Source organism: Haliotis rufescens, unplaced genomic scaffold, assembly GCF_023055435.1.
Source record: "Haliotis rufescens isolate VD_foot unplaced genomic scaffold, xgHalRufe1.0.p SCAF_19, whole genome shotgun sequence".
NCBI classification, from domain to species: domain Eukaryota; kingdom Metazoa; phylum Mollusca; class Gastropoda; order Lepetellida; family Haliotidae; genus Haliotis; species Haliotis rufescens.
Genome location: NW_025963879.1, coordinates 20,328,448 through 20,334,447, shown reverse-complemented (window position 1 = coordinate 20,334,447; position 6,000 = coordinate 20,328,448).

The window sequence follows — 6,000 nt, the reverse complement described above, 5'->3', positions numbered from 1 at the left end:
GCTTTAACCACTAGGCTACCCGACCGCCCCTCTGCTTGAAGAAAAACGTTCATTCAACCTCATCAATACATTGTTAACATATTTTTCTTTTACATCGCGACAACAGCGTAGTCTTTCATTTCAAATCTTTCATTTCATGATGCCATATCATGACTGTCACTGTGTCGTATCCTTGGACGAGGTTATTGACTCCATTTGTCCAGCTGTGATATAACTAAAACAGTTGTTGGCTGTGATGTGAAATGCCCTTTAAACATATCGGCTCTCTTTTTTATGAAGAAAACAATCTCAGCCTCTAAAATGAAGAGAACAAACACTCTAGACTCTACCTAAAAAACACCATTTTACAACTTTTTAGGTACAGTCGATAATGTTCTTTATCCGAACATTTCAAAGAGCTTCATATTGGTCATGCTAAATAATGTTTTTGATGAGGGTTACACATTTAAGGCCTTAGTAAAGTTTTCACGTAGTTTTATGCTAGACATGTGGAGGACATTTCCAAATTTGACGCGTCAGTGACCAAAATTATGTCTGATGAAATTCTCTACTTTCACTTTTATCCATATGTTCCCGTGCTTATTTTTTAAGTGTACAAGTGACTTGCCTTTGCATGTGTTTGTGAATGGTGATATGGGACAGGATACGCTCACATTAAAGCGAACACTTGGTATTATCACTATTTGATGGTGATTCATAAACACATACTCATGACATAGTCGGTATTTTACAATGGCCTCTGTTTTTATGCTTTTAGCAGGGATTGCATTTAATGATTGACAGGGTTTTGTCGCTTTTATTTCAGTGGAAAGTATGATCAGCGACCCTCGCCATCGGGGCCCCTTGAAAACCAATCAACCTTGTGTCACAACTCGACCTAGTGGTTTTGTCGTTACAGTTGAAACATGATTCCACGGTTTTGGTTGAAAATGAACAAACCTCGAGCGAGGAAAATGCACCAACCACGTCAGTGACATGGACTTTTACATTTTCAACCAAAACCACGGAGTCGTTCCCAAACCTGGTTTCAATAAATGCATAACCAAAACCTGATTTCAATAAATGCATAACCGAAACCTGATTTCAGCAAATGCATAACCAAAACCTGATGTGAACAAATACATATCCAAAACCTGATTTCAACAAATACATATTCCAAAACCTCATTTCAACAAATGCATATTCCAAAACCTGATTTCAATGAATGCATATCCAAAACCTGATTCCAACAAATACATATTCCAAAACCTGATTCCAACAAATACATATTCCAAAACCTGATTCCAACAAATACATATTCCAAAACCTGATTTCAACAAATACATATTCCAAACCCTGATTTCAACAAATGCATATTCCAAAACCTGATTTCAACAAATGCATATTCCAAAACCTGATTTCAATGAATGCATATCCAAAACCTGATTCCAACAAATACATATTCCAAAACCTGATTTCAACAAATACATATTCCAAAACCTGATTTCAACAAATACATATCCAAAACCTGATTTCAACAAATACATATTCCAAAACCTGATTTCAACAAATACATATCCAAAACCTGATTTCAACAAATACATATTCCATAACCTGATTTCAACAAATGCATATCCATAACCTGATTTCAACAAATACATATCCAAAATCTGATTTCAACAAATGCATAACCAAAACCTGATTTCAACAAATGCATAACCAAAACCCGATTTCAGTAAATGCATAACAAAAACCTGATTTCAACAAATACATAAACAAAACCTGATTTCAACAAATGCGTAATCAAAACCTGATTTCAACGAATGCATAGCCAAATCCCGATTCCAATAAATGCATAACAAAATCCTGATTTCAACAAATGCATTTTCACATGAGGTTTCCAATTACCCCCCTCCCGCCACCCCCACCACAACACCAACACCCCCCACCCCCACCCCCACCCCCACCCTCACCCCCCGAGGAACTCCATCTTGATTGAACATTGATTGACATTACCTTGTATTTTTGTTTGGTGTTCCGCTTATGGTGACACTGAACTTACTCAGAGAACGACATGGCAGCAAAAGAGGGTAGCGTGTGCTCTACAAAAGGAAGTGAATGATTGAATTAGTGAGTTAACCTTTAATTTACAAGCGACTGTTTGCAATATCCAAGTTATGTTACGGCACCCTGATAACAGTTTGGATGAGGCGAATAAATAAACGCAACAAAATGGCTGGATATGCTTTGTTTTGTTTGTTTCCTTGTTTGTTTAACGCTGCTTTCAGCATCATTCCAGCTTTATGACGGCGGTCTGTAAATAATCGAGCCTGGAACAGACAATCCAGTGATTGACATCATGAACATCGATCCACGCAACGGGGATACAATGACATGGATCAACCAAGTCAGCGAGCCTGACCACCCGGTACAGTCGCCTTTTACGACAAGCATAGTCACCTTTTACGGCAAGCATGGGTTGCTGAAGTCCTATTCTAACTCGGATTTTCACGGGTAGGGTTGGTTGCGGAAGTGCCTCAAATATTTGTATTCCCGTGTCAGACAGACAGTGGAAATCATTCCGAAGGAATCGCCACCTTCTATGTGGAGAAAAGCGTAAATTGAACCGAGTGTTTTTCAATTTTGGAAAGTTCTGTTAGTGGACTCATCAACATTTCAATTTTAGCAACCAACTTTGTGGAAACATTCAATGGGAACTCATGACAGCATATGAATCCAACCCCTTCTCTATCTCAAAAAGGGGGACGTACCTCGAGAACTGTCCAAACATACCAGTCACACGGACATACAGACAGTGTGACCCCTTAACGTGCTGGGGCGTACCTCGAGAACTGTCCAAACATACCAGTCACACGGACATACAGACAGTGTTACACATCAACTTACTGGGGCGTACCACGAGAACTGTCCAAACATACCAGTCACACAGACATACAGACAGTGTTACACCTTAACGTGCTGGGGCGTACCACGAGAACTGTCCACACATACCAGTCACACGGACATACAGACAGTGTTACCTCCTAATGTACTGGGGCGTACCACGAGAACTGTCCAAACATACCAGTCACACGGACAGACATACAGTGTGACCCCTTAACGTGCTGGGGTGTACCACGAGAACTGTCCAACCATACCAGTCACACGGACATACAGACAGTGTTACACATCAACTTACTGGGGCGTACCTCGAGAACTGTCCAAACATACCAGTCACACAGACATACAGACAATGTAACATATCAACTTACTGGAGCGTACCACGAGAACTGTCCAAACATACCAGTCACACGGACAGACAGACAGTGTGACCCCTTAACGTGCTGGGGCGTACCACGAGACCTGTCCAAACATACCAGTCACACGGACAGACAGACAATGTTACACCTCAACTTACCGGCTTCTTCCACTTGAACCGTTCACACATACCAGTCCAATTTTCCCACGTCCCATTACATTGGCGGACGCTGACAGTCCTTTTCAGACAGATCTTGAAGTCCGGATTTTCACACGTGTATCTAGCATCTCCATTCAACACCTGTTTCCTTGCACTTGTCAGATCTGGCGGCACAGCACACACTCGTGACTCTGCCAAGAAAAATCAGTCTCTAGAAACCGAGATCCGTGTCTTAACTATTTCAACATTTTGCTTCTTGCCAAAATCGGTCAAACAAACACATATTTTGCAGTTACAATAAGCATCATACCTAGCCGACACCCTGTCGTTCATGCCAATGAAACCAGTTCAGCTAGCTTCTAGTAATGTCTTCCCTGTACTCATTCACCCGACTCACCGAGTTCGGTCTTGGCTTCCGTCGAGTTCGGACGTCTTTTGCTTCTCAGCAACTTGTCTAGTGTTATACAACACACTTGATTGTTTATGATACTTCCTCTTTGGTTCTTTTGGCTTTTGATTTCTCATGTGTTGGAGTGCATTCCACCTTTTTAATTTCTCTTTGGTGTTTGCTGATTGTTACAGTCAGTTGTTGGGGATTGTCCTCGGCAATGGCTGACAACAGAATGGAATGTGAGGAAGGATTTAAAGTGGTGGCTTCAGGGAGAAAGCGAATCGGCCGTATTCCAGATGGTACTTCTAAAAAAGCCTGTGTTGCCAAGCAACCAAATACTGTTCCTCCTACAGCAAGGTCTTTGATGAGCTAGCGGGTCACATCAACCACTGTTATCATCATCTTATGATGATGGTTCAACAACCCTGCTTTGGCTGGAGCCTTGGCTAAGATCACTACAGAAATAGTTAGATGTTAGTGTCATTGCAAAAACCGTTGAGGCTGCCAAATCACTTTTGCAAGTCACAGAACTTGATGATCATTTTGTCACCCCTCATGAGCCTGAATCCTTACTGAGAACACGTGGAGTCATCTATGGTATTGATCTGGATATTGAGATGAATGAAATTGAGGACAAGTTGAAACCTGTGTTACCTCTAATGTGCTCTGCTGTGCGTCTGACTCGTGGGCCTGATAAAGTTCCCACCAAATCTGTTCCTCTTACATTTACTGGCCAGTCTTTACCGGATCATGTTTTCATTTTCTTCCAGAGATTTCCAATCCGGATGTATGTTCCTCCTGCTCTGCGATGCTTCAAGTGCCAGTCCTTTGGGCATGTCTCGGCTAAGTGTAGGAGCACTCATCATGTGTGCGCTAAATGTGGAGGGAAGCACAAATACGAGGAGTGCATTGAAAGTTTACTCAAATGTAAGAACTGTGGTGGTGCACACTCTGCGGCATACAAAGGTTGCATTAAATACCAGGAATCTGTCCAGATTCAGAAAGTCCGAGTGGAGGGTAAGTTGTCTTATTCTCAGACTGTTCGACAGGTGCATGGAGATTTAGATGTCAGTCCCTAAACCACCTCCTGCAGCTGAACCACTGTCCCAGGTTGTTACAATTTCAGATGTTGTGTCTTCTCCAGTCATGGTGACTGCTAGTACTCAGACTGAAACTTTGGAAGTTGAATGTCAGACTGATCCTGTTGTTGACATCATGTCTGAATCATCTTGCAAACCTATATTTAACAATGTCTCACCTGTTGATTTTCTCAACTTTGTTATTTGTATAGTTGCTAATCTTGGCTCTACTCGTGCATTCAAGTCTGATGGTCTCCAGACGATAGCGTCAGCTGCCCAATCCCTCTTGGGGTTAAACTTGTCCCCTGATGATGTGACGAGCATGGTTAAGGGTCAACAATGGAAGTCTTAATCCATCCTTCTTATGACTCTCTTGATGCTAGATCACTAAGTGCTAACGGTCCAGGATTTAAAGTTTGTATTAACAGTCTTGACCCAAAGCCAGATGTTTTGTCTTCAGGAGACATTCGTAACTCCTAATATAACCAGCAATTCCGTTGGGAAGGTTATGTCTGCCTACGTAAAGATCGTCAGTTTGGTTTTACAGGTGGTAGTGCTAAACTCACTCACTCACTGTCGTTTAGTTAAATAAGGTTCCACCATCCCAATTACAGGGGAATTGAATTCCATATCATTTGAAGGATAAAACATCAGTCTCCATTTTTCATATCTATAACAATGCTATTGCTATCTATGATGACCATAGGTCTCTGTTGAATATGTCAGCCAATCTTACAGTAGTGTGTGGTGCTGTCACTACTCTATGACCTATCTAGGTAATTAGCAAACCTTTATTATGGGCAAGGTGTAAATGGGCCTAGTTGCCCGAACACCTATCAAACTTTCTAAAAATCAATCAATCAACCCGACTCACCCACCCACGTACGCACTCACTCAATCGCCTCCGTGGTCTTGTGGTAGAACGTCCGCCCGGAGAGCGGAAGATGGGGGCTCGATCCCCGTCCGCGTCATACCAAAAGACGTTAAAAGATGGTACTTGTTGTTACCCTGTCTGGCGCTCGGCATTAAGGGGCTAAAACAAGGACTGGTCGGCTCGGAGTGAGTATGCACTGTCTGAGTGGGATATTCATGTTAAACTGCGGCATGGTATCTCAGTGAGCTAGCACTATAAA